Here is a 27,621-nt window from a genome sequence, read left to right on the forward strand (position 1 = left end):
GATGCCAAAAAAACCCAAAAAACAAGATGCCAGACACAAATGATCACATATTGTCAGATTCCATTTACCTGGAATTACCAGGAAAGGAAAATCTCTAGAGACAGCAAATAGATTTGTAGTTGACTGGGGCTGGGAGTGGGAACTGCAGATCAATGCTGAAGTTTCTCTTTGAGGTAATGGAAATGTCCTAAAATTAGGTCATGGTAAAAGCAGTGAAACTCTGTAAATTTACCAAAAATCATCGCATGGTACCTTTAAGCAGGTGAATTTCATAGCTTTTAAATTACAGCCCAATCGTGCTGTTTTTTAGAAAGAGTAAACCGTCTTCATTTTTTAAGATTTTGATTTTTTTTTCTATGTAGATTCTCATTGTAACACGAAGACAATCAATGAAACTCTTTTCACTTTCTGAAATGTGCTGAATTTTTTGAGCTATCATTGAACCTTCAGCTTTCTTAATTCAGTAGGGAAGGCTTAGGTTTTTCAGGAGTACAGGCTAACCCTGTGTAAGGGCAGGAATGGCCACTGAGCAGGTTTTCTAATATCTAGCAGACTGGGTAAAGGAGGAGTCAGGGTCCTCAGTGGTTTTTGCAGGTCTTTTATTGGGATTTACCCGGTACACAGCAGGCAAGGGTGCTGGGGTGCCGGGAGGCTGGCAGGCCTCCCAGCCCCAGCAAATCTTCACTCTCTCTGGGCTCTCCGGTGATCTCTGCTTCTGCTTTTTTGCTTCTCTCTCGGCTTCTCTTTCAGCTTCTTTTCGGCCTCTGCTGGCATCCCCTTGACGCCCGCCGCCCTTAAAAGCCCAGTCGAATCCCATCTACCTATGCCCACACCCTATTCCAGGTGCCCGCCATCAGGCATGCACTCAAGACCGCAGGGTTCCATCATCTATCCTAATGGCAGGAGGGCAGAAAAGCCTGACATTTTTCCTTACCCTACACCCTGAAACTAATAGCCTGCAGGCACAGGCTGAGGATACTAACATCTGAAAACAATAGAAAGTCCAGTCAGTAAATGCAAATCAATAACACTGGCTGATGATTCCACATGAGTAAAAAGAGATTTGTAAGATGGAGTGTCTTCACTTTAGCCATTAAACTTCTCATTCACCCGTTCTTCATTAAATGCCTGTCTTAAACAGGGCAATTGAATCTAAGATATCAGACATGTTTGAATTATGAAGATCAACTGCTTCACTGATGGCCTTGGGCACAGGATAAAAGGAACTGAATTTAATATTCCCCCAGAAAATGATGTAAGGAGAGGTAATTGGTAGCACCTGGCAGATACTATCTTAAAGTGAGAGAACAACTTCTGTAGATGTGCTGTTGGAAGCGCCATTATATTCATGACACATCCAGTCCCATTGTCCTAGATGCTGGGGACCTCACCCACACATCAGATCTAAGACCTGAGTGTGTATGTGTGCAAGCAGGCATGTGTGTGTGCAAATTCCCTGACTTTACTTTTTTGAATATGGGAATTTCTTCACCAGTAGTCATAGGACCAGGAAGTTCCATCTTAAAGAAACAGAAAATGCAGGGACTTGCATTTGGCATTTGGTTTCCTTCTTGCTGTGCAGATGTAGCCTGAGCATCACCCAGGCCAGACAGTGATGGGCCTCCTGGCTGCTAGTGCAGGAACCGCATCAGACTTCTTTGGTTGGTAGTAAATAGTCTAAAAAGTCAGTAAAAATAGAAGGGCCCTTGAAGCTGCTGCCAAACAACAAACTGAACCACTGACAGTTGCTTCCCAGTCTTCAGGCAAGTCTCTCAGGTGTCGGAATCTTTGTTATTGAAAAATTAGGAACTTGAGTGATTATACCATGCTACATTCTTTTACTGAGGAAAATAACTGAGTACAAGACTGAGACCTGTGCTTTATGGAGCATTTGTTTTACTAAATTGTTTCCTAAGTATAGGCTGTAGGTCAAGGACCTTCCTTTACTTAGTAACTTACTAGACATGTAAAATTTCAGGTCCTACCTGGGAATTACCTAACAAATCAGAAAATCTGGGACTATAGTCCCACAGTATGAATTCTAACAATCCTTCTAGATGTTGATGCATGGAAGTGTTTGAGAAGATTTTTTCTAGAACCAGGTTTCTTCAGTCTCAGCACTATTGACATTTTGGGCTGGATAATTATTTGTGGGGGAGGGGGTTGTCCTGTGCACTGTAGGATTTTCAGCATCTCTCTTGGCCTCTCACATATAGCTCCTATACCCAGTTTATTCCAGATAATGTAAACTGTTTAGGGTAGGAGAAGGGGTGGCAAGATAATACCAGATGAGAATCAGTGCCTTAGGGCAAAACTGTTCAAAATGATTTGCTAGATCTGTACTGTTAGCATCACTACAATCAAATCCTTGGGTGGGTATGAGATATCTGTTTTACAACTTCCTTCCGGTGATTGTGATAGTGCTAAGATTTGAAAACCACTGTTCTAGCAGGAGAATTTAGCAAGAAATGATTGTGTATACAGACATAAATCACTCAGAGTGATGAGTGTGCTGCACACAGGGCTTGTAAGATGGAGTGTCTTCACTGTACCCATTAAAAATCATGGTTTGAATGGATGGAGGACAGGGAGGGTGGATGGTATTATGAGGGAGAAGATTGTACTTTTAAATAATATGGTCAGGAACTGTCTCACTGAGAAGGTGATACTTATAGAAGAGTGAAGGTAGTAAAGGAGTGAGTCAAGAGAAAATGGGGGAGAATGCTGCAGGTATAGAGAAAAGAAGTAAAAGTCCTGTGGCAGGTAAGCTCTAATAGGTTCAGTGGATAGTCACAGTGACATAATGGAGGGATCTAGGAGGAAAGTAGTTGGAGAAGAGATGGGAGAAATAACTAAGAAATTTGCCTGTCTGTGGACTAGACTTCTGCACATATTAGCAATCTGTCTATTTTGTGATCTTTTTGGTCCCCCTATTTTTCTTATGTAATGTGGTACTAATACTTGTCCCCTATAGTCTGCTCTGAGAAATAAAATGCTCAAGTGATGCTAAACTTTTCAAAGGTTATATTATATTTATATTTCTGAATTTTTAGTGCTTAACACATTACATTGTTCACAGCACAAAATTATTATTTTGTGCCTCAGGAGTATTATATGTCTCTGGAATAGAGACAGTCTGCCTTTCTAACAAGTTACCCCAAATGATTCTTGAATATGCACAAAATTTTAGAATTTCATTCATCACATATATTTATATATTGGTTTCCATTAGTTATTTGAAATGACTTAGCAAAATTTTGGAAGTGTGAAAATTAGAAGGATTTTACAGATGTGAAAATTAACACACATGTTTTGAAGGCCTTCCCCAAGAGAATCCAGGCTTTATACCTACCATGGCAAACTCAGGGGATTAGACTGAGCGGGGTTAACTTCAGTGAGGCTTCCTGGGTTGAACATTCAGGGAACTCCCTAGAGGGAAATAATTCCTATTTGGTTGGCTCAAGCTAATCAATCATATTAGGAAATAGACACAGTGGCTGATCCAGTGCTGATGAAAGTAACTCTGAGGTAGGTATGATATTATGTCCACCATGGTATCCTTGGGTAAAATTATCCAAGATAAAAGATTCCTTGTATCCAATTATCTCAGTATTGTTGATTCTTTGCACTCATCTCACCTTTCCTTGATGTGTTGACTTGTCTCTGTCACTATGCTTTGGTAACTTAATATGAAAACCTTGAACTTCTATGGCTTCTTCCCTCCTAAATGCTTGGTGTTTGGGGTCATTTTCAGTCCTTAAAAATAAACCATTCTTCAACATGTTACTCTCTGGTTATTTTGCTCAACCTTATTTGCCGTAGGGAACCTTAGAGATTAAATCTTACCAAGTCCTGAAGCTGCTGCAATTTAAACAGCTAGGTTTTTCTGCCTTAATTTCCCCTCTGTGAGTTCAAGAGGTCAGGCAGAGTCTGAGGCAACACTTAAGAAGTCTGTATCTTGAGAAAACAATTGGATTAGTTGGTTTGAATCCCTCTCCATCTCCCCCCACCCCCTGCATTGAAATGATGGGGTGCTAGAGTGTCGAGTTTTAAATTGATTTGTTTGGTAAAGAAAATGCACAAAGCTGGAGAGACAATGCCTTATCATTATTGAATTGCTGAGCTATACCTCATAGGTCATGATAACCTCAAAGGGTGGAACTGAAAGCTCCCAATTTTTGCTCATTTAATTCACTTATATGTTTTTATGTATTATAAACTAATTTCACTAATCAGTAAGAAATATACACAAGCAGTTTAAGGATGTTATAAAACCAAGGCTGTTGCAGTTAAAGCTTATTTTGATAACTGAACTATCATTCCTTTTAATGGTGCAGATCCATGCAACATTTAAATATCACACTCATGTTTCACAGGTTGGAGAACTGAGGATTAAAGGCATTTTTTTTTCCTCTTCCAAAGCATTAAGAACTTTTACCTTTCAAGATTAGGAACAACAGCCTTCAAACTTGTCCTACTACTTGTCAACCAAGTATTTTGAAATAAAATTTCTCCTAGGATTGTCCAAGCAAACAAACACCACCACCACCACCACTACAGGAAAGTTTTATTTGAATTTCAAATATTGTTAGTATACATATTTTCCAAGCATTAGTTGGGATATACTTATATTTGGGACATAATTATACTAAAAATATATCTGCTGCTTATCTAAAATTCAGATTTAGCTGAGTGTCCTACATATTAATCTGGAAACCCTAGTTGTTTCTCTTTGAACAAAGAGACTCCATGAGACAAATTATTTTACTTACCAGAAGGAAATAAAGTCAAAATAGACCTCTGAATAAAAGACAATTTAACACCCTAAGACTTATATTTTAAGGATAAACTAGGGTTTGAAGTCATTGTCTTATTTGTCTAAGATGACCTGGGCAGTTACTAGACGTATGTCAGTTTGTCCTGTGGATAATGGAGAAACCAAAACAATCCTAGGTGTCCTTTTTTTTTTCATGTTTTAAATCTCCGTGGGTCTGGGTTTTAGCCGAACCGCTCTCCAAATGACCTTCACCTGGTCCAGGCCCGCCCGGCCTCGGAGGCGCCGTTATAATGATGGGCTGCACCTGTGTGAGGCTGACGCGCCTGCGCGCTCCCGTGAGCCTATAAAGCTCAGCGCGCGCAGGCTCGTGCTCCTCGCTGGCTTCTCTCACTTTAGAGGATCTTGGTTTGGAGTCGCTGTGTTCTGGCGTCTCTCAGCAGGATTTGGAATTCTAAATTTTTCCTGCTTTAGCATGTTGTACAGAACTCTAAACTCAGCCAAGAGCCGTCCGTTTTGCGGAATCATTAAGGTTTCCCACGTTGAAGTTTGCGAAGAGACGACTATCTGAAGCGTGAGCTCAATATACTTCATGAAGTTGGGATCAGATGTTTACCCACTTTTTTGTAAAGAAAACAGATGATAAACATGTTAACATCTCTGGAGAAGGCTTGAGGTCGAAACAACATTCAGCAAAGGCGCTCTGGGTGGTTTCTCCTCAGAGAGGATGCCCGTTTGTTATGGGCGAGAGGTGCTGTGAAGAAGCAGGCAGAGACTCCATAATAAAACGGACTTTAATTTCTTTTTTTGCTTTGTGCTGTTGAAGACTGCTAAGCGAAGATAATTGTCATTGCAGGATCCCGAATATCAGCAGAAAGAAACAGTCGTCCGTCCTTCTCATCGAGAATTGTCCTCAGGAACTACAGAGAGGAGGTAGGTCCACATTTTTCTCTTTTCAAGCTTCTGGAGACTCTTGCGAGTAGGTCCGTTGACCAGTGTCCTCTGTAAACAGCCCTGTTTGGTTTCTGGAGTATTTATTTCGTTTTATTAGTTTGAACCACGGCGATAGTTACACTGCAGGAAGAGCTCAGAGGAAAGAATTGCTGCCCAGCGTTATTTTGAAGTATCTCCTAGAACAAGGTGGGGGGGGGGATTAGACTGCTTGGCATCTAATCCATTTTCCTTACAACTTCCATGCAGTCATAATAAATAGTCTGAGCTCGGCAGGACTTCGGGCGCGGAGCTGCTGTGCTCACCTGGAAGGCAGTCAGCGCTCTAAGGCCTTTCTCTCACTTAAGAGGCTTTTTGGTTTGGAGTCGCTGTGGCCTGGCGTCTCTCAGCAGGATTTGGAATTATAAAATTTTTCTAGTTTAGCGCGTTGTACAGAACTCTAAAGTCAACCAATAGCCGGATGCTTTGCAGAATCATTAACTTTTCCAGTGTTGAAGTTTGCGAAGATAAGACAGTCTGAAGTGTGAGCTTAATATACTGCGTGAAGCTAGGATCAGATGTTTACCAACTGTCTTGTAAAGGGACAGATGATAAACATGTGAAGTTTTGTGGGCTGTGCCGTTTCTGTCACAATGACTTCATTCTGCCACTGTGGGAGGAAAGAAGCCCTGGATGGTGTGTAAATGAGTGAGTATGATGTCTGAATGAAACTATGGACACTGAAATCTGAAGTGTGTATTTCCAAGTGTCATGAAATGCTTCTCCCAACCATCAAATGCTGGGAATGAAGGAAAAAAAAAAGGAGGGGGGTGGATTTGACTAATAAAATTAGGCAAGTTCTGTGAATCTCCACTCACTTTGTACTCATTCACATCCAGAAGCCTTACATTTGTTTTCCCAAAGAGCAGTGGGTCCAAGTGAGGCACTCACTCCCCTAAGGATACCAGTAACTGATCTTCAGCTGTGCATGGTGGCGGGTAGGGGGATGAGGGGGTTGCGCCTGTCTAATATTGAAGACACCTGGGGCCTCTTGGCTGTTGTGTGGAAAAATCTTGGGCATTGGTGGCCTTTCACCCTCTTCTGCCCTCTTAGCCTTTTTAACTAGACTGTAACTTGTTAGCAGGGCCTAAGAGAGTGGTAGTCTTGGCAGTTTCTTTCCAACAGATCATACAACATAAGGTTTCTTTATATTATGTTTTTACTGCTTTTCTGCCATCAAAGTGTCATTTCAAACCCTGAGCAAGGGTTGTTTGAACATAGGTGTACCTCAGTGTAGGCACACCCACATATAAGAAACCCATGCAGTTCTCCCTTGATTGTGTGCACACACCTAAATAAAAGTGCAGGTATTTTGGCCACGATGATTGAAACAATCATTTCAAGCAGTCCTTAATGTTGCCTTAATCATTGCAAGCTTTCCAAAATGTTGAAAAAAACCTCTCTTTAAAAATTAAAAAAAAATAACTTCTTTGGATTGTCTAATGTTCTGTGTGACCTTAGATGAATGACTCGACCTCCCTTTACCTGAAATTAGTAAAGTGATGAACTTGAGTTACGTAAACGGAAAGGGCTTTTGTGTGATCTTGACTTAGGTAGTAAAATAGAGTGTAAAAGATAAATAAGTCATTAGAACTCACCATGGAAGAGCTTAATTTTTCTTACCATGGTGTTGTGGACTGAATTATATTTATCTAAAATTCATACCTGGAAGTACCAAGCCAATAAACCCCAAAACATGACCCCATATTTGAAATAGAACCTTTAAAGAGGTAATTGTTAAATGAGGTCATATGGGTAGGTCGAACCCAAGTGACTACATTTGGAGATAGGTCCTTCCCTATTAGGATTGGTGACCATGTAAGACGAAAACCAGAGATTTTAGGGAGCAGAGAACAGGCCATGTGAGGACATGAAGGTCATCTGCAAGCCAGAAAGAAAGGCCTAGAGTGTTTGTTGAGGTTGGATTTGAAAACAGATGAGTGGATTGTTTGGACTTTACTTGCCATCCCTAGGAGAAGATATTCAATGTAATAGCGATCAGCAAAAGATAGTCATATTCTGTTGAAAATGTATTTTTCATGAAAAACTCATACTTAAACTTACATTTTTACATTTGATAAATGCAGGTAATTATCTTATACCTTTCTTTGATATAGAGAAGTACTTCCCAAATGTTTAAGTTTGAAGACTCTTACTCTGAAATTACTGAGGATTTCAAAGATGTGTTTTGTATATATCAAAGATATATTTTGTATATGTCTATTATTTGCTATACTAAAACAATTCACATATTTTATTTAAAATAATGAGCCTGTTGCACTTTCAGATAAAGGAAAAATAGCTGTTTGCCCTCTGGTTATAGATTTGTATTTATTCATGGGATTCAGTTCCATTATTCAAGTGTTTCTTGGGAGCTACTAAAGATCAAAGTGATTAAAAAGTATAAAGCAGAGAATTGGTTGTAAGGCTTTTTTATCTTTCAAAAGAGAACAAATGTCAAAAGAGATTAGATGTGTAACTCAAAATTACCCAGCTAGGAAGTACTGCTCTTCAAATAGGAATAAAATCACCTTTTTACATCTTACTGGGCTATCTCTGTGGTTCCTCCCTCAGGCAGCTTAGAGTCTCAAGTTGAATACAGTTTTGAACCAGATGATGTGATACAGATTCCGAAGGTTGTTATTCAGCTATATTCATAGAGTCTAGAGTGAGCTGCGAAAAATACTGGGACTTCAGTGGGTATTGAGGCAGACTTTGAAGTGGATTGGAGGGGTTGAATGGAAACAAAAGTAATGAAAGGAGAAGGAAAAACTTGAAAGACTGGATGCTTAAAAAGAAGAGCCTTGTGAACATAGAGGGATAGAGAGGAGGCCGATGGATGGGGTGAAGCAGCCACATCCTCTCTGAATGGGGTGTCTCCATGGGTGAGGTCTCTCATCTAATATAGCTGCAGATAAAGGACTTGAAACAGACTGTCAGGGCTTTTCAAGGATTCCACCCACGATTTTGGTCATTTAACTTCATGGATGAACCACCCGAGCTAACCAGCCACAGATGTTTTGTTTATAACCGGAAGATTTCATGTGAGCTTGGTGATGACATTTCCCTGTCTATAAAATTCTGATAGTTAAGCAGTGATGCTGTGTGAAGCACTTGGAATTTCTGTCTTGAGAGGCAGTTCTTAAGTGTAATGGTTTAATGGTCACTTAGCATGATGGGCCTTCAGAGTGTAATATCATTTGCCTGCCAGTTAAAATGAACACTTCTCCATGGGAAGTCAAGGATCATGTCAGCATAACTTGAGTTAGGTGAAGGAGCACATCAAGAAGTGAATGCCAAAATAGAGAATAGGGAATAAAGTCTCTTGTATACCTAACCTGTTCATAAATCCAGTGTAATAAGAGACCACTAATTCCCACTAATTGGGGAAATATACTCTGATTGGTTGAAAGTTGGATTTATTTTTAAAAGAAATGCTGCTCTATGATCTTGTCCACTTATGTTCCCAACCTAATACCTTTCTAATCTTATTTGATAGGCCTACTTCCTACTTTGTTAAAATTGAAGTGAACAAAACAAAACAAACAGAACAGAACTTCTGGCCTACCCTGAATCTTATGTCTTCACTCTTGTTGGTTTATGGGGAGGACGTGTAGTTCCCATGCAGGAGACAAGTCCCTCCCACTGTTCTCTTGATGTCAACTTTTCTCAAATCCTCAGGTACCTTAGCCCTTCAAATTACCCTCCTTTCTCTTATCCTCATGAATATGTCCCTGGTCATGGAATTCTTTGTTCTTTCTTAGAAGTCTCAACTTCTGCTCCCCTCTCCCTCTCCTGCACTTACTTTGAACATACTGTTTCACCTCCACACTTAACTGAGTTTACACACCCAGTCATTGCAATGTCCTGACTACAGATGTGACAGCCACTGCTGACTGTAGTTCTGCAGGAGGGGGACTGTTCTGTTTTGCAGTGAATTGATATATTTGTCACAGAGAGGTTCTTGTGAATTTGGCCTGTTCATATGGTTTGAGGCATGTTTTATGTATTATAAACATCTTTTTCAAACTCCTGTGAGGCCATTTTTTATACCATACTGATATTTTTCCTGAATTACCACACTGTCACCAGACAAGGGGACAGCCCGTAGCTCCTCAGCCCAATCTTCCCACAATACAGGTGGATACGCTGGGAGCATACCAGCCACTGTTTATTGTTCCACCTGACAGGAGTTTGAGGAATGGACTGAAGGGGTTCCATTCCTAAGCTGTAGAAAGCATTCTTGAGGCCCACTGGTCAAGTTTAAGAAGGGGACCAGTGAATCAGGAAGAGTCATTGTTTATTGATTAGTGAAAGGTCAAGACAGAGAATGCCAGGGAGACCTCTCTGGTTATAAAGACTTCCTTAGGTGCCAGGAATAGGGGTCAATATAAGTTCTATGACTGGGATTTGAAAACAAAGACATTAAACTTTATTGGCTGCTAGTTGTGTCACCAATAAGCTGCAGCCCTATGATTGTGCGGGTCTCCTGACCATCTCCAAGGTGAACATCTAATGGGGCCTGCATCTCCAGGTTAAACTGATCTGGTCTCATGATCTGTGAAGCTTTTTTTCTGGTCCCTTTCTTCTTATAGCTGCTAGCTTGATAGCTGTGGAAAGGCAGGTCAGGAGAAGAAAAGAGTAGTAATAAAAACAATGGTCCAAGGGAATTTGAAAGCAGGTGTTCCTTCAGGTCTAGAGTCATTATGTTTTTAACCTCTTGTTTGCTAACATCATTTCCTGTCCTTGTCCTACAACCCTTCCTGTCACTATAAATACTCCATTGATATTTTACCCTCATCAAACTGCATCTAGAATATATAATTGGTTACACACACAAAAGAAAATCTGGCCCTTAATCTCATAGGATTTTTAGGTAATTGGCTACAGAACCTATCCTGAGGAACTCTGAATCCCCAGAATGAAGCCTGACCACTTGATGTTCATGGTCCATTACACCAGATCCTTCTCATCAATTCCTCTACTGTTTTCTTACACCTTATATTTCATTAATCCTAACCTGTTTATAAGGCCAGGTACTCAATGAACTGTTCTTTTCTTTAGGCTTTGAACTAAATTTTCCTCCGAATGACTCATCCTCCAATTCTCAAGTCTACCCCTCAAATCCACTCTAATCTCAAATCATATTTATCCTTTTAGATCCTTCTTTAGCACAGATATTTCATAAACCATGGAAATGATGTGTGTAGGAAAACAAACTAATGACTGTAATGCCAGGCAAGGCCCTAGTGTGCTGTTTGCTGTCATGCACCACAGTTTAAGATGAATTCTACAATGTCACACAACATGGTTTCATAAATAGGCTTTGGGGGAAAAGGAAAAAGTTGGCAACCAGTCGGGATCAGCAAGAGTAGGGGTGCTGTGGATTTCTCAACCTCCCCTCACCCATCAAGATGTGCTGCTAGATCACAGTTATCTGCTAGCCTCACAGGATGGGTTTATATTCCGAAAGCAGAATCTTTTTCCCTTGTTGATCTGTTCCCCAACACCTGGATATTTGAAGGCTAATGGGAAGTTGCTTCTTACTCCTCGGTTGGGTTGGGTGGGGTGAGGGAGAGGATGTGATGAAATTAGGCCACTCATCCCATTAGGAGATAGCTTTGGGTGCTGTCCATTTCTTAGCAAACGGGGAAGCTGGTTTGATGCTCCAGCAACTCAATAAGACTTCAGGGCCATTTTAGGATGTGCTCGCTCACCCCTCTATTCCTTTAGTGTTCATGTTCTACTAGTCTTTTGTGATCCATTAAGTTGATAAATCAAGTTTAAATTTGAATTATATTGTTCTTGGAGAATTGTCATTGCAGAATTAAATTTCTAAATCTGAGTAGGTGTGTCATTTTACTTATCTCTCATTGCCCATTTCTTTTTGTCTTTGAAACTTGGTGACGAACTACAATATGCCCTAGTGTTGATTATTCTCTATCAGTCTTATCATCCACTAGGACAATATATACCCATTTGATTTGTTGGTTCAGGCCTTTACTTCAGAAAAAAACTTGGAATGTTTTTATTGTGTTGCTCATTTTGCAGAGGCTATACCGTATGTTTCATGTCTGACTTTAGATATTAGTAGTCTTTTTTTTCCTCCATTTTAACATTTTAATTCATTTTGCTCAGTTTCTTCCGGACTTTTTTAAGTTTCTGACTAGTTTCTTGGCATACTTCTCTGGTTGATCCAAGGTGATATCATTTCCATAATAGTTTTGTTTTCACTTCCATTTTTTTTCTGAACTTGGTTAGCTAAATTTTCATCATCCTGTTGCTTGTTTCTTCCAATTCTTGTATCTCATTTTTGTATTCTTATTCCAGAAGGGTAACTTGTTCTTTTTTTGCTTTAAAATGATTAAGAGTCATTATCTAAGATTATCATTCTGTTTTGTAAATGAAATTTTCATTATTTTTAGCATGATTTTAGTCATTAAAGCAAATATGCAGATATATTAAATGGTAAAATATAGATAATAGATGGTAAAATAATAAACTCAAAATTAATAAAAGTGAAATTAATACAAGTAAAAATAAAATTGTGTTACAGAAGTAGAATAAAGTTGACAAAATATTTTTATCGCCAATAACTACACCTTATCTTTTATGAGACCTGTGAGTTTTGTGTTATTTAAAATTGCTTTATATTTTCTGGAGACTCATTCTTATTGATAAGTTTTGCAAATACCTTCTCCCATTTTGTAAAACAAAATGATCCAGTTTGAAGATCCAGTTTGAAGATCTTACTATCTTCATGGTCTTTTTTGATGAACACAATTTATAAATTTTAATGCATCCTAATTTACTTTATGACCATCTCAAAAAAAGTAATCCTTGATTTTCTTATAAGCATGTTAGTTTCACCTTTCACATCATTTACCTGGAATTGACTTTTGTAACTGTTGTGACGTAGATGTCTTGGTCTTTTTTCTAATAGGGAAACCAATTGCTCCAATACTGTTTATTTGTAGTGCATCCTTATCGCAATTGATGAATGTTTCTATCATAAATCAAATTTCTGTTTGTGTAGGTATGTTTCTGGGCTCTTGGCTCTCTCATTGTTTATAAGTTATTATCAATATTGCTGTGTTATTTTATTTGGTTTTTGGTTAGTTAAGCCTCCTACATTGTATTTCTGGTTAAGACTCCTACTACATTGTATTCCTTTGGCAATGTTTTTTAATTTGTTTTTTTTTCCTAATTTCCAAAACTAGCTTAACAAGTTCTATGAAGAACTTTGTAGAGATTTTGATTGTTTCATATAGGGCAAAACTATCCCAATCTAGACACAATGTGCCCATCATTTTATATGGAATTACTCTCATTTATTTGAATAACTGACCAGAAAATAATTGGCAACTAAAGTGGAGTGCCCTTTTCAATCCATCATATTGGGGAACTGGATGCCAATATGTGTCATTACTGATAACATTGGTCATTCTTTTAGGTGCCACCTGTCACTTGTTATGTGATACCTGCTGGGTTCCTCCACTATAAAGTTACATATTTTCCTTTGTGATTAATCATGGAGGAGATACTTTGGGGCTAAATGTCATGTCCCTCCTCACATGTTCTATTACTAATTTTTAGCATCTGTCAGATCTTGCCTGAAACAATCCTTACTTAGAATATATTCTTAATGGTGATTATCTGGTTTACTCATTTATTATATCTTTGGTAATTACACCTTCTTCCTCATTTATCTAATTGAATTATTGTGAGTTATGCATAAACATAAATTATGGTGTCAATGGTGTGAAGTGGAGAACAACAGACTATCTCAAAATTATGAAATATATTGAATGGTAGTCAAATCTGTAATGTTGAGTATGTGGACATATGACTTAGCCAGAATTTAATGCTTAATCATTTAACCCATAATACAGTGGAAATAAATCAAGGTATTACATTGTCTCTCAAATTTCATGTAGTATTAGCCAAAGTCGAAATTCTATTAAAAATTTATAAACCTGTCTTTAAGGATTTATAATACATTCATTGCTGAAATTTTTAGCTTTGGGAAATAAAAACTTGCCATGTTAAATTATACCAAAACATAGTATACATGAGAACAGCATTTTCTCATGCAGAGAATCATAGTACCAATTAGAAAAATGGAATTGAGACAGTGGCATTTTATTTATCATTTATTACTATGGGCTGATGAAAGAATTACAATATATAATCTCATTGCCAGGCATAAGCATATTCAGATGCAAAATTTGCATAAATTTACCATAAAATAGTAAGTAGTAAGAGAAATACCATTTTATTAACCCTGGGGCTATCTTGGAATATTAATAAGAATATTTAGAACTGAGAGGTCATAGTACAAATTGAAATGACAATATATCTCTAGTAAATGCAAATGAATTTATTTTATGTATATTTCTCTAATTTTTATTAGCAATATCCAAAGAGGGAAGAATATTTAATGATTAAATGTACTGTGTAAAGGTAATAACTATGTAATTTTGGGGAAACTTTGAATTTCAAAGGAAGCATCCTTTGCTACATAGTTTCTTTTAGTCATTTAAATGTAGTTCTAAGAATGAATAGATACAATAAGCTGACAATTTTGATACATTCTTTTCAAGTCTGAAATTGATCATAATAAATTCCATAATTTTTTAAAGAAAGAGCTCTTTATTTATTTTTAAAGATTTATTTTTATAAAAGAGCTGGGGTACAGGCCAGAGGCGCGGGAGGGTGAGAGGATTCACCAGAGACAGAGCAGGGAGCAGAACAGGCAGACAACAGAAATACACTGCTGAGGGGAGCGGCAGGCATGGCAGGAGAGGTCTACCATACCATGTGGGATTCTTGCTAGTCGGTGGGGATTGAACCCACACTCTAGAGGCTGCGGACAGCTTCACAGCACGCCATGCTCAACCCGCTGCACCACAAGGGAGGCTCAAAAGTGCCCTTTTTTAAATATATAAATTCACATAATCTTTTTAAAACCCTAGAAAGGAGTAGGAAGTCCCGAAAGCCTTTAAAAATGGATTGCAGGCATGTCTGATAATAGTAGGATTTGTGAACAATCTGTAAATGAAACAATCATATTGACTGCAACCTCTTTAGCAAAATCCTAAAGAATTATTTGTGAAGATGTTGATCCAACAGGACCATAGCTAATATACCAATTATAGTTGAGGGTGAAATAACAATCCTAAGGACAAAATTTCAGTGAAAACCCATATACAGAAGATGGAGACCTCCAGGTCTGATCTTCAGTGACCTGAGAACAGTGGTGGGCTGACTTACACCTTTCAAAAGGGAAATTGAAGAGACATCTATAGATAGTGATAATTGAGAGCCTGTTAATGAAATGAGAACTCAACCTGTCTGTAGGCCTACAGTATGGCATATGGACTCTCTAATCAGCTGTTAAAAATAGCAGATTTTCCTTTTTATTTTTCAAGATACATCATTTACTAGGTATTTTTACAACATAGACATGCATTCCAAATGAGAGAAATGGCCCATTTCAAGACTCAGATAGTCCTCTACTGACATAAAGGGAAAATAAAAGTAGTATATGTGCAAGTTTCCAAAATGAGAACAGCAGAAAAAAAAAATGAGATGAGCATTTTGAGGCTATATTGTTAGCTGAATACAAGTTTGGAATTGTTACTTTGTCTTGGTGAATGAAGTCCTTTATCATTACATAATAACTGTCTTGTAGTCAAACTTCTAAAGTCTTTATCTGTATTAATATAGTAAGACCAAATTTTATTTTTGTTAAAGGTTTCCTGATATCTTTTCCTATTTTTTAAATTTAATTTAATTTTATATATATTTTACATCATTGTTGAGATAACTCAAGTGCCAGGTAGAGAATTGTGACAACTGTATAGGCTACATCATAATTACTACCAAAAGTCTAATTTCTATCCATTACCATATAAATGACCCCCTTTATCCATTTCATTCAACCTCCAGCCCACTTCCCCTCAGGTAACTATCAATCTGTATGGGAATTTTTTGTTTCATTTTGTTTATTTGGCTTATTTTCCATATATGAGTAAAATTATAATTTCCCATTTTTTATTTAACCTTTGTGCTTTAGGTGTGTCTCTTATAAATGGCATGCAGTTTGATTTTGTTCTTGAAATTTTCATCCAAGTTTGTTCTGCCTTTATTTTAAATGCTTCCCTGAAATATCTGGTAAAAACTTTGGTTGACTGCTTAAGATGTGGAGTGAGAAAGAAGGTGACTAGCCATATCAAAGTGAGAATTGCTTTAAGGCAGGAATTCTCAATGCAGGCACTATTGGCATTATGGTGGGGGAGGTTAGTTCTTTGTCAGGGACTTTCTTTTGTATGTAGGATATTTGACAGCGTTCTTTACCTCATTGGATGTCCTCAGTATCCTGCAATTGTGATAATGCAAAATATGTTCAACATTGCTAAATGTTCCCTGGAATTGAGGGTCTGGGGATTGGAAGATTTGAAGTCATCCTGTGTAAGAACCACTGTTCTAAGATTTGTATCATTTTGACAGCAGTCCTGGTGTCAGAAATTTTTGTGGTTCCTCTTGGGCTGATGAGATTTCTCAGGAAAAAAATCTTAGTATCTTCTACCTGTAAAATAAAGACCTGATTGAAAATACTGTTTCATCGAGTTATTTTTCAAATCCATTCATTTTGTAACTTATTAATTGCCGATTTCTTCCTTTTAAAAAATAATAAATACTTCCACTTATAAAAATTTCAATATGTGAGGTCATTGCCAGTCTGTTATATCCATTGGCTTTTGGATATGGACTATTATTTCATAATTTTTTTCATAGTGACCTTTGGCTTTTGGAATGTTATCTCAGGAAATTTCTAAGCCTTCAGTTAGAATTGGGATCTTCCAGGGAAGATCTCTGCTGCCTTGTACCTGGATGGACTCCTGATCATAAAATTTTTAAATCATTTAAAATTGTTGACGGAAGGTGTTGAGGTTCGCCTTGGTAGCATGTCAATCTTTGGGAGTTCCTGCTTGGATCTATCAGTTCTCAGTGGAGTAAAGTTTCTGTTCAGTGTATGATTAAGGCTCAAGACAGGTGTTTTCCTTGTGGACCTCAGGTGAATTTGTTAAGTTAAACTCATGGTATAAATTTGGGGGTATTCTCCTTATCAGAGTTTTTACTTGTTTGAACATTATCTTGCAAGATTAATTTTGCCCCCTGCCTTGTGCTGCTTCCAATGCTGTGACAACTGAAGCTCAAGGGCAACTAATTCAGTAATGGTTTTAAGACATATGCCAGATAAGATGCTTCTCTTACCTCTGAATTCCTGCTTCCTAGTAGATTTCTTTCTTTACTATTCTTTGCTTTCTTGCCTGTTCATAAATCATTTTATGAAACAATTCAAATTTTAGTTGCTTTCAGTGGGAAAGTCTAAAATGAGTAGACATTTAAAGTTACCAGACATTTGAGAGACAGAGACCAACAAATGTAAAAAGGAAAAGTGATCTTTGGAAAATATGAAGATAATGTAAGCAAGATACAGGAAAATTGGGAGGGGGCAGTTCGGGAACATAGCCTAAACCTGTAATTAGTAATGTTAAAACATGGACTATTGAAAATACTGAAAGTATAGAAAGTTCCAATTTTAAAATGCAATTGTGTAAGTGAAATACTGAAGCAGAAGTTATGGGTGGATAAAGTATCATTAGATAGAACAAATAGGTGAGGAGAAAAAAATAGGAGAAAAATAGTAAGAATTAAACCTAGTCCTCAAAGTGGGGTGTGAGTACCCTTGAAAAGGGTTTCATAGGGTCCCCCTTTTCCCAGTTACTATCTTTACAAAGATGAAATTTTTTCATACTCCAATGAAAACATTTCAATAAAGTGAATGCAGAAGTACATGAGGGAATCCAGTTGCTTTCTATATTAAAGTAGAAACTAAAGAGATTTGCAAAAATGGAAAATATCATTCTTACTAATTTTACTATTTGAGGAAATAATTATATATTTTCTGTTATTTTGATGCAGATCTACATATTTATAGGTAGAATTCCCATGAATAGACACTTTTTACTTTCTTACAATTGTGGATTCTAAACAGTTGAGGACTGCTGAATTGGACAATTAGCTCAGAGTTCAACCTCTGACAAATATGACTCTTGAAAAGATGAAATTAATGAGAAATTTCCCAAATAACTTCTTGAGAATAGTGAATAAGTCTTCAGATGGAGTGGACTCATAGAGTGCCTAGAAAAATGAATTAATTTGGATGTAAAATATGTTACCACATTTTAAAAACTCTAGGGAATGAGTTTTTAAATACAATCTGAGACATTCAAAATATATTCATACACAAAAATAGATCCCATGTAAACATTTGAAAATCATAATGGCATTGATCTTTTCAAAAGCGAAACTAGAAGCCAGAAGAAAACAGAGCAATAATGTATAAATTCTGCGGGAAAATAAGGACTCCATGAAAGTCAGAGGGAGAACTTAATGATGCCTCTCCGAGAATCCTTCTGTGCAGAGTGGAGGAAAAGAACGTTCCAGGAGTGATGGCAGCCAAAAAGATGAAATGGATTCATTTCCTAAAGTGTTCAAATTGAGTTGTAATTCAGCAGTTGATAGATAAATTAGTGAAGTAGACAAAAGTACTGGCATAGTTTTAAACTCTAGGGGTAAGTTTCATGAAAAAAATTTGCTATCCTGTGCCTCAGGGCTCAGATATAAACAGTATATAGTCATAATAAAGAGATTTTAATCAAATGAAAAATTTTCAAATAATTGTTTGGCCAATAATGAGTAAAGTATATGAGGGGATGATAGGTAGAAAGTGAAGCAGGAGTTAGAAACTTAATGGAAACTCAAATACTTAAAAATTTGAATGGAAAGAGCTAAAGTAATAACTGTATTTATTAAATTGTTTCCATAACTGATTAATTTTATTGTAATTATAGGAAAACCACAGAGTTTCTGTATAACTTGTTGCCATCTTATACCCATGACCATTAGTTGCCTTCAGTCCAAGAAGATAGCCACATTCTTCATTGTTTTCTCTATCTTTATTAACCTGTGCATCATACCAAGCCTACTAATAGCACAAAAATTCATAAAGCATATCCCCTGGATTGCTAATATCAGTAGTTTTACATACACTCTTACTCTGTAAATATTAAGCTTCATTTGAATATAAGAACTGTCAGGGTGGGTGGTGGGGCTCCCCCTGGACATCTGGTTCAACAGCTCTGGTGGGGAGGACCCATATAGCTTACATACCTTATTAAGCTACCCTTAATAAACTTTAAATGTGATTAATGGATGTGTCTGCTTCCTTCTTCTGATTCAAATTATCTTCTCAATTTGGAGGAATTTACTTGTTTCCATAGACAAACAGTAATCTGTAAGGATGTAATCATGTCCATTTCAACCTAAACATGTTGTCTTTTTGGCACAACTTTAAATCAAATTTGATATTTAATATTTGGTGGAGTCTTTACTAGAGAAAATAGTTAAGTACTTTTTCCAAACTTCTACTACCCTGGTGTACTGAAGTCAGTGTAGACAGTTTAACTGGTCACCCAGTCAACAGGTATCCTCCATGCCCTCTCTTTGGCAGCATGCCCATTATGTTCTGCATCTCTACCTTCCTTCCCATGGACATTAGCTTAACCATTAATGGCAATTCAAATGTCCTAACCGATAATTCTTTGACGAATGCGTATTGACAGAATTTTGACCAATTAGACAAAGAAGATTCTTCAGTAGTGGTGGTGATAGAATATCTGTTAAAATGTTTCCTTATTATAAAAACATAGCGTGATAGATTTCTCATCAGATGTTAAGATGTGATACCTAGAGCCACACACAGAGCTAAGGGGAGCTGAAGTCGAGGCTACAGAGCAAAAAGAGTGAGAACCTAGATCCCTATGACATTGTGGAGTCACTAAATTAGTTAACTCAGTCATAAATTTGTCTGGTAGGAAAAACCTTAAATTTAAGAAATCACTTTAGATTTTAAAAATCTCCTTATTGGAACCAGTGAATTGACTCTCAGGCTTTTTTTATTTATATCAACTGAACTAACTTTAATATTTTTCCAAAAGAAAGTTGGACTGTGTAGTCATATTGCCATCTCATACTTACATGCATGTAGATACACCAATCCTTTGATACTCAGGTGAAAGGTACTGCATTTCCCTGGCCATCTTTAAAGCTGATTTTGAACAATTATAATGTATTTTTATTTAGGCCACTAAAGGAATGATGATCTGTAAAAGCAAACAAACTTTTAAATACTGTAAAGTGAAGAAATCAAGAAAGAGGTCAAAGCAGGAACACTATTGTTTTGACATTCTAATTATAAATACATTAGACTTAGCACAAAAAAATCATCAAACCATCAGTCTTGGTGATGGTTAAGTTAATTCAGTTTTTGAAGTGCAATAATTCATCTGTGAAGTGTCAGCAGCAGGGTCTTGTTAATGGTAAGCCTTTCATTGCTGTTAAATCAATTGTAAATAATAGAACCCCTCAGAGAAAAATGATGAAATAAGCATTGATTTCCAAATTGGGTGTCAGATACCGAGCATTAATAAAACACATTGCAAGCAAACAAGTACCTAATATACTTTGATCACTGAAATAGTAATCAGAGGGGAAAAAAAATCAATGGTTTTTGTGTACGTTGCCAGTATTTTAACATTTCATTTGTATCTATGTATTATCATAGCAAATTTCTCATTTTGGGCCCTTTGTGGTTATTTAATTTTCATTTAATTTTTATTTAATTTTCATTATCTTCACCTGGCAAAAACAGCTAGTTTTGTGAAGTGTTAGATTGGTTTCTCTCTTTCCTGATAGATGACAAACTTCAGGTCACACAGTTTTTTAGGTGCTAGACACCAAAGATTTTGTTGTATTTAATGTAATGCAATAATTATTTGTAGCAAGTCACATAAAATACTGTAGAAAAATGTAACAGTTCTAATAAAACTTTTAAGGAAATAAAGCAAGTGTCCATAAAAGTGCTTTATGCCCACAAATTCTATTAAAGGTTAATGTCAGTGTTTTTGGAATACCACATGTGGGGCCTGGTTAACAGGAAAATATCTGTGAAGCCGTATTGGTTCTGTAGCAAAGGAGCTTGGAAGGACTGCACCATATTAATGCATTGAACCAAAACATGAAAGCACCTAGTGTCTCTACTACTTGCATTTTTTTTATTTTTTTTTATTTTATTTTTTTTAAAGATTTATTTATTGATTGATACAAGCACTGGGTACAGTCAGAAGTGTGGGAGGGTGAGAGAATTCACCAGAGCCAGAGCAGGGAGCAGAACAGGCAGAAGGACCGAAGTACACTGCTGAGGGGAGCAGCGGGCGGCAGGAGAGGTCTGCGCGCCATGTGGGACCCTCGCCCAACAGCCGGGGATCGAACCGGCGCTGCAGAGGCTGCGGGCAGCCTCGCAACCCAGCGCTCAACCGCTGCGCCACCGGGGAGGCCCTCTACTACTTGCATTTTATGAAGGCATTGTTGGTGGAGAAGTGTATCCAAAAGTATTTGAAGGCATATACAGGACATGGGTAGCAAAACAAAGGGTATTACTTTTAAAAAGGCCTCTCCAAACGTCTCAGTAATACAACACAATTATTTTTTTTCCAAGAATGGTCCTTAAAATATCAGTGATGTAGTGATAGTAGATTTTGGGTTTTTATATTAGTGTGGTTTCTCAAGTCTTAAAATTGATTTTATGTTGTTAGAGGATCCTCTGGTGTTCCAGGAGTTGTGAAACTTGCCCATTCCCAGCGCTAGCCATTGGAACAGACCAATGGCTTGCTGGGGCCCCCAAGCTAAATACAGAGTCTGTAACCAAGAGACAAGCCTTATAGAGATGCCCAACCTCAGCAAGGATCTGGTATGGACATCTAGTGGGGTTTCAGCTTTTGAGTACTATATCGGAAATGTAAATAGACCAATCAGGTTCGAGTTCCCACTGGTGCCATTCAAGGTTTTGAGACCATTCAGAAATTGTAAACAGACCCATCAGGCTTAAAAGGTAGGTTCTCTGAAGGGGATACAAGCTGAGCTTCAGAGGCTTTCAGACAGATTCATCCAACTCAGACCTTTGCAGATCTTCTAGATCTGCGCAGCCGTTCTAATCAGACCTCCAGCCCCTACTCCAACATCATCTGCTGACTGATACCATTTTCCTTATGCTCAGTGTGTCTATAAGATCTGTCTGCTCTTGGCTTATACCCAGCATTTCTAAGAGCTATAAGACTGGTGCCTGGTCCTCTGGAATCCACTGCCTGAAGACTGATGCTGTTGACCTGTTACCAGCCACCTCTAAGAGCTGCCTATCACATCTGATCCTCTGGTACCACCTCCTGGTGCATCTGTCATTGTCCAGTCTGGCATCTGACCCCACCCAACCTCCAGATGGATGCTGCTGGTAACTGAGATGCCACCTCTGCAGCACCACCTGTAATCACCTCTGGCAGTCACCATAAGTTGGATCCTGGTCCATCACTTACTGGTGTGCCACCAGACCTAGGCTCTTATTGAAGAGACAATACCATTTTGCTTTTAATTTGGACTACTGGACACTATCTCTAGGACAGTCAGCCATTGGTGGCCTTAGAAACTCTTTCCTTTCCCCAAATCTCTCTTTTGTTAATAAACCCCATTGTTGTTACACCCTTAGCCTGAGTTATGTTCTTAAACTTGTAAGCACCTGGGTGGGGCCCATGAACTGTGATATGGGTTTTCATGGGTTTACTTTTTTACTTCTAGATTTCTTTGTGTGTGTGTGTGTGTGTGTGTGTGTCTGCCTGTCTGTCTCCCTCACTGGAGGCCGGGGAACGAACCGGTGCTGCAGAGGCTGCGGGCAGCCTTGCAGCCCAGCGCTCAACTGCTGCGCCACTAGGGGAGGCCCTCTAGATTTCTTTATGAAACTTCTCTGAATGCAAATGTTTAACTGTTATCAAATGGTTAGATGCCACTGAGTGAGATTTAATATCTTTGACCTCAGTGACAGGTTGATGACCTCTATGTGGTGTGGGAATCTCATTTAGTTTATTTTCATTTCTTTAGTATTTTTATATTATAAAAGTAATACATGACTGTTGCATGAAGTGAAACAATACAAATAATTATCAAGTAAAGAAAGTAATCATTTCCCTCCATACTCTTTTTAATTCCACCCCTCTGAGGTAACCAATGATAACTAGTTTTTTGTTTTTTTTTTTTTAAAGATTTATTTATTTATCCATACAAGCACTGGGTAGAATCAGAAGCACGGGAGGGTGAGAGAATTCACCAGAGCCAGAGTGGAGAACAGAATAGGCAGACTGACGAAATACACTGCTGAGGGGAACAATGGGCATAGCAGGAGAGGTCTGCGCACCATGTGGGACCCTCGCTGGTGATCGAACAGCACTCTACCGCTGCGCCACCAGGGGAGGCCCGCCAATGATAACTAGTTAAGTGACTTTGCTCACCTTTTTTCATGTTCACACAAATGTACAAAGGCGTACTTATAAACAAACTTTAAAAGGAGGAAGGTTTCTCATTTTTACACATGCACATACCAACACAAATGCAAGCATGAGTGTACCCACACAATACTCTAGAAATTAACTGAAAATTTTACTTGATAAAATAGAATCAACATCCCCTGTCTCAAGATAAGAACTAACATTTTTTCTAATTTATTTATACATGTTTTTTAACGAGTAAGGTCATTTCATAAATAGTATAATATTTTCGAACAAACTTTTTTCCTCTTTGTTCTACCTTTTCTTTATCTCATATCCACTGTTCCTTTCCCTGCCTCATTAATCTTGTAATCCTTATTAACAACCTAGCCTATCTTTCTTACATTTCTCCAGAATGATAAAATCATAAACATATATTTTTAAATGTGTACATTAAGGGTTGTTTAATCATTAAATGGAATTATACATTTCTCTACAGTTTACTTTTCTCAGTAATACCTCATGGAAATTCTTCCAAGTCAACTTCTATAGCCCTGATTAACTGCAAAATACAATTCCAGAGAGTAGCGCTAATATTACTGATGGGGAGTCTGTTTCCAGGTTTTTATCATTATGAACATTGCTTCAAACACATACTTAATTATTAGTACCTTCATTTCTATGAGATAAGATCTCAGATGCGGGATTATTGAATCAAGGAATATGAATGACATTTTAATAGAGGTTGCCAAATTGCTTTCCAAAAAGACTATAATTAGACATATTTCCAGCAGCAATATAGGAGAATCCCTTCCCAGTCCCAGAGTGGGTGTTATTACTGTTCTTTTACAATTTTAAAAATCTGATAGATGTAAAGTGGTGTTTCATTGTTACTTAATTTGCATTTCCTTAACTACTAATGGGTTTAGGCATTTTCTCTGTTTAGGGACCATTTGTATTTGCTTATCTGTGAATTGCTTATTTTGCCATTTTAAAACTAAATTATCTTTTTCTGGTCAATTTGTTGGAACACTTAACCCTATAACTGTCACTTATGCTGCAAATCTTCCCCAAACCCAATACTTGATTATTGCCTTTGCTATGTTATCTTTGGCTATACAAATTTTTAAAATTTCAAGTAGGTATGCATTTTTTTAAAAATAGCTTTTGAGATTCCTAATTTCTCCCCTACTCTTAGCATGAATGCTAATTTCCTAGATACTCTTTGAGGACTGCTTTTTGTACTCCTGAAGTTTATTATGAGTTACAGGAGAAAAAATCGGCTTTTTTTTCCAGACAGATAATTATTTAAATAAAGCAATTTTGCCATTTAATTAAAATACAAATTTTTATGTGTTAAGGTCTCTTATTGCTGTGGTTATGTATCCACTCTCATCCAAAATAATCGTAGTTGTACTCTTTAAAATACTTCTAAAATTGAGAGATAATATATAACATGAGTTTCAATTTCATTACAGCATAATGATTCAATATTTGTATGTATTCTGTAATGCTCACCAAGGTAAGTCTCCTTAACATCTATCACCACACATAGTTAAAATTGTTTTCTTGTGATAAGAAATTTTTAAGATTTACTCTAAGCAACTTTGAAATACATAGTTCGGTTTGATTATAGTTACCATCCTTTTCGTTGTATTCTTTTACAACTGGAAATTTGTATCTTGATAACTTTCACCCATTCCTCCCACTCTCCACCCCTGTTTCTGGCAACTCTTAACCTTTCTCTGGCAACTACTAATCTGTCTTCTGTATCTGAGTTCCAGGGGTTTTAAAAATTTTTCCTTTTATTTTCACATGAAAGTAAGATCATACGGTATTTGTCTTTCTCTCTCATTTATTTCAGTTACCATAATACCCTGAAGGTATATCCATGGTGTTGCAAATAGCAGAATTTCCTTTTTATGGCTGAGTATTTTGTTGTGCTTATATACTACATTTTCTTTATCCATTCATGAAAAGTTTTTTCCATGTTTTGGCTATTGTAAAAACTTCAGTGAACATGAAGGTGCAGATATTTTTGCGTTAAAGTGTTTTTTTTGGTTATTGTTTGGTTGGTTTTTTAAAAAACAAATCCTAGGAGTAGAATTGCTGTACCATATCATAGTTCTATCATTATTTTAAGAACCTCCATACTGTTTTCCACAGTGATTGCACCACTTTAAATTACCATCGATAGTGAGCAAGGGTTCCCTTTTTTCCACATCCTTGCAAACCATGTTACCTCTTGTCTTTTTTGATAGATATTTTAAAATGTATAAGGTTATATTGTGCCTTTTTCATTTCTCTGATGATTAGTAATATTGAGCACCTTTTCATTTACATATTGTAAATGATAGTGAGCACCTTTTCATTACGTGTATATCTTTGTTAGAAAGTTTGTATTCAGATTCTCTGCCCATTTTTTAGTTGAATTGTTATGACCTTTATATTGCATATTATATCCTGGATATTAATCTCTTGTCAGATTTCTAATTTGTAGACATGTTTTCCTCTAGTAGTTTACTTTTCGTTTTGTTTATAATTTTCTCTCTTGTGCAGAATTTAAAAAAATTATTTTTGAATTAATTTTTTACATTATTGTTCATTTTTGTTCAATGTTTGATCTTTCCTCAGGTGTCTTCATAGAATTACCACCACCAAGACACCCGTCAACTATTACCATCATTTCTTTGCTGTTCCCTTCCCTGTTTCGATCCATCTCCTTCCCCCATCTCCGGCTGAATGTCTCTGATTTATAGTTTGCTTGCTAGTTTTGTCTTTTTTTTTTCTTTTTTTTTTTTGTGTGTGTGGTTTCCCTATGTTTCCTATATGTGAAGCCATCCTATAATTTTCTTTCTTACTTATTTCACAGAGCATAATCCCTTCTAGCTCCATCCATATTGCTGTAAATAGCATGAGTTTGTCTTTTTTGATTGCTGAATAGTATTCCATTGTGTATGTATACCACATCTTTTTGATCCAGTCATCTGTGCAGAAACTTTTTAGGTTTATGTTGTTCTACTTGTTTATTTTTGCTGTTGAAGGGCAAATTTAAACTCATGAAAAAAAAATAGCATCACCAAGACCACTATCATGAAGCTTGCTGCTTATGTTTTACAGGGTTGAGTCTTAAGTTCAAGTATTCATTGCACTTTGATTTTGTGTATGATAGTAGTTCAGTTTTATTTTGTACGTGACTGTCCAATTTTTTCAGCACCATTTATTGAAGAGGCTATCTTTCCCCCTTTATGTGTTTTTGATTGCTTTGTTGTCAACTAATTGACTGGAGCTAGAGGGTTTAATTCTGGACTCTCTACTTTGTTGCATTGATCTACTTGTCTGTTTTTATGCCAGTGCCATACTGTTTTGGTTTCCATAGATTCATAACATATAGTAGTTTGAAATCAAGAGACAGCTTTGTTCTTTTAATTAGCAATAATTGCGCCTCAGATAAACCTCATTGGCTACGATACTGTCACTGCGCAAAGCTAGCTTTATTCTTTTAAAGGTTGTTTTGACTATATAGTGTCTTTTCTGGTTCCTTACAAATTTTAGGCCTTTCCTGTTTTTATGAAAAATATCAGTGGAAATGTGATGTGCTTTGAATCCGTAGCTTGCTTTGGTAATATAGACACTTCAATAAAACTAATTCTTTTAATTCCATGATTATGAAATTTCGTGTGTTTGTGTCTTAAATTTCTTTCATCAATATCACAGCTTTCAGTGCAGATGTCTTTCATTTCATTTCTGAAATTTATCTCTAGGTGTTTCATTCTTGTTGATAAAAATGAGGTTGTTTAAATTTTGCTTTTTGACCTATTTCTGTAAAAACACAACAGATTTTTATGCATTGCTATTTTTTATCATACAACTTAATTGAATTCACTTATTAGTTCTAACAGTTTCTTGGTGGAATCTTTAGAGTTTTCTAAATATAATTTGTCACCTGCTAATAATGACAGTTCTATTTTCTGATTTGGATGGTTTCTTTCTTTGCCTAAATTGCTCTGGCCAAGAATGCCAGTACAATGTTGAATAAAAGTGATGAGAGTAGACATCCTTGACTTATTCCTGATCTTAGCGGAAAAGCTTTCAATTTTCCATTGTCGAGTATGATATGAGCTGTGGACTTGTCATATGTGACTTGTGTTGTGTTCAGGTACTAGGAACCTCATTTTGAAGAGTAGATGAGATGGTCACTGCCAAAACAAGCTGCTACTTATAAGCTTTGGTATCTTTTACTCGGTTCTATACAGAAACTAACAATTGTGTACCCAAAAATGAAAAGTAGAAAGGTTAGAGAACTTAAAGTATGTCAGATAAAGAATACTTACAGAATCTTGGAAAATTTTAGCTGGGAGTAAAGAAGACTTAGATTTCTGTTTAATTAGAATTGCTTAAGACTAAAATTAAGGT

General features: G+C 37.0%; 1 protein-coding gene and 1 non-coding gene across 8 annotated transcripts in view; one reads left to right on the forward strand and one right to left on the reverse strand.

The window, feature by feature from the left end:
* RARB (retinoic acid receptor beta) overlaps nt 1-27,621 on the forward strand; it is an 885,139-nt gene that overhangs the window by 251,687 nt on the left and 605,831 nt on the right. For 6 of the 7 annotated variants that reach the window (XM_054692829.1, XM_054692837.1, XM_054692832.1 and 3 more), the window contains one exon: nt 5,631-5,707. The gene's annotated coding sequence lies outside the window, so the exon portion shown is untranslated. Of the gene's footprint in view, nt 1-5,164; nt 5,708-27,621 lie in introns of those variants that run through there. The other variant, XM_054692842.1, reaches the window with a different exon arrangement.
* LOC119237794 (U4 spliceosomal RNA) lies at nt 26,562-26,695 on the reverse strand. The gene has a single exon (XR_005123429.1). It is a non-coding gene; the product is annotated as a U4 spliceosomal RNA (small nuclear RNA).

Source organism: Talpa occidentalis, unplaced genomic scaffold (assembly GCF_014898055.3).
Source record: "Talpa occidentalis isolate TD23 unplaced genomic scaffold, MPIMG_talOcc4v2.1 talOcc4.10, whole genome shotgun sequence".
NCBI lineage: Eukaryota > Metazoa > Chordata > Mammalia > Eulipotyphla > Talpidae > Talpa > Talpa occidentalis.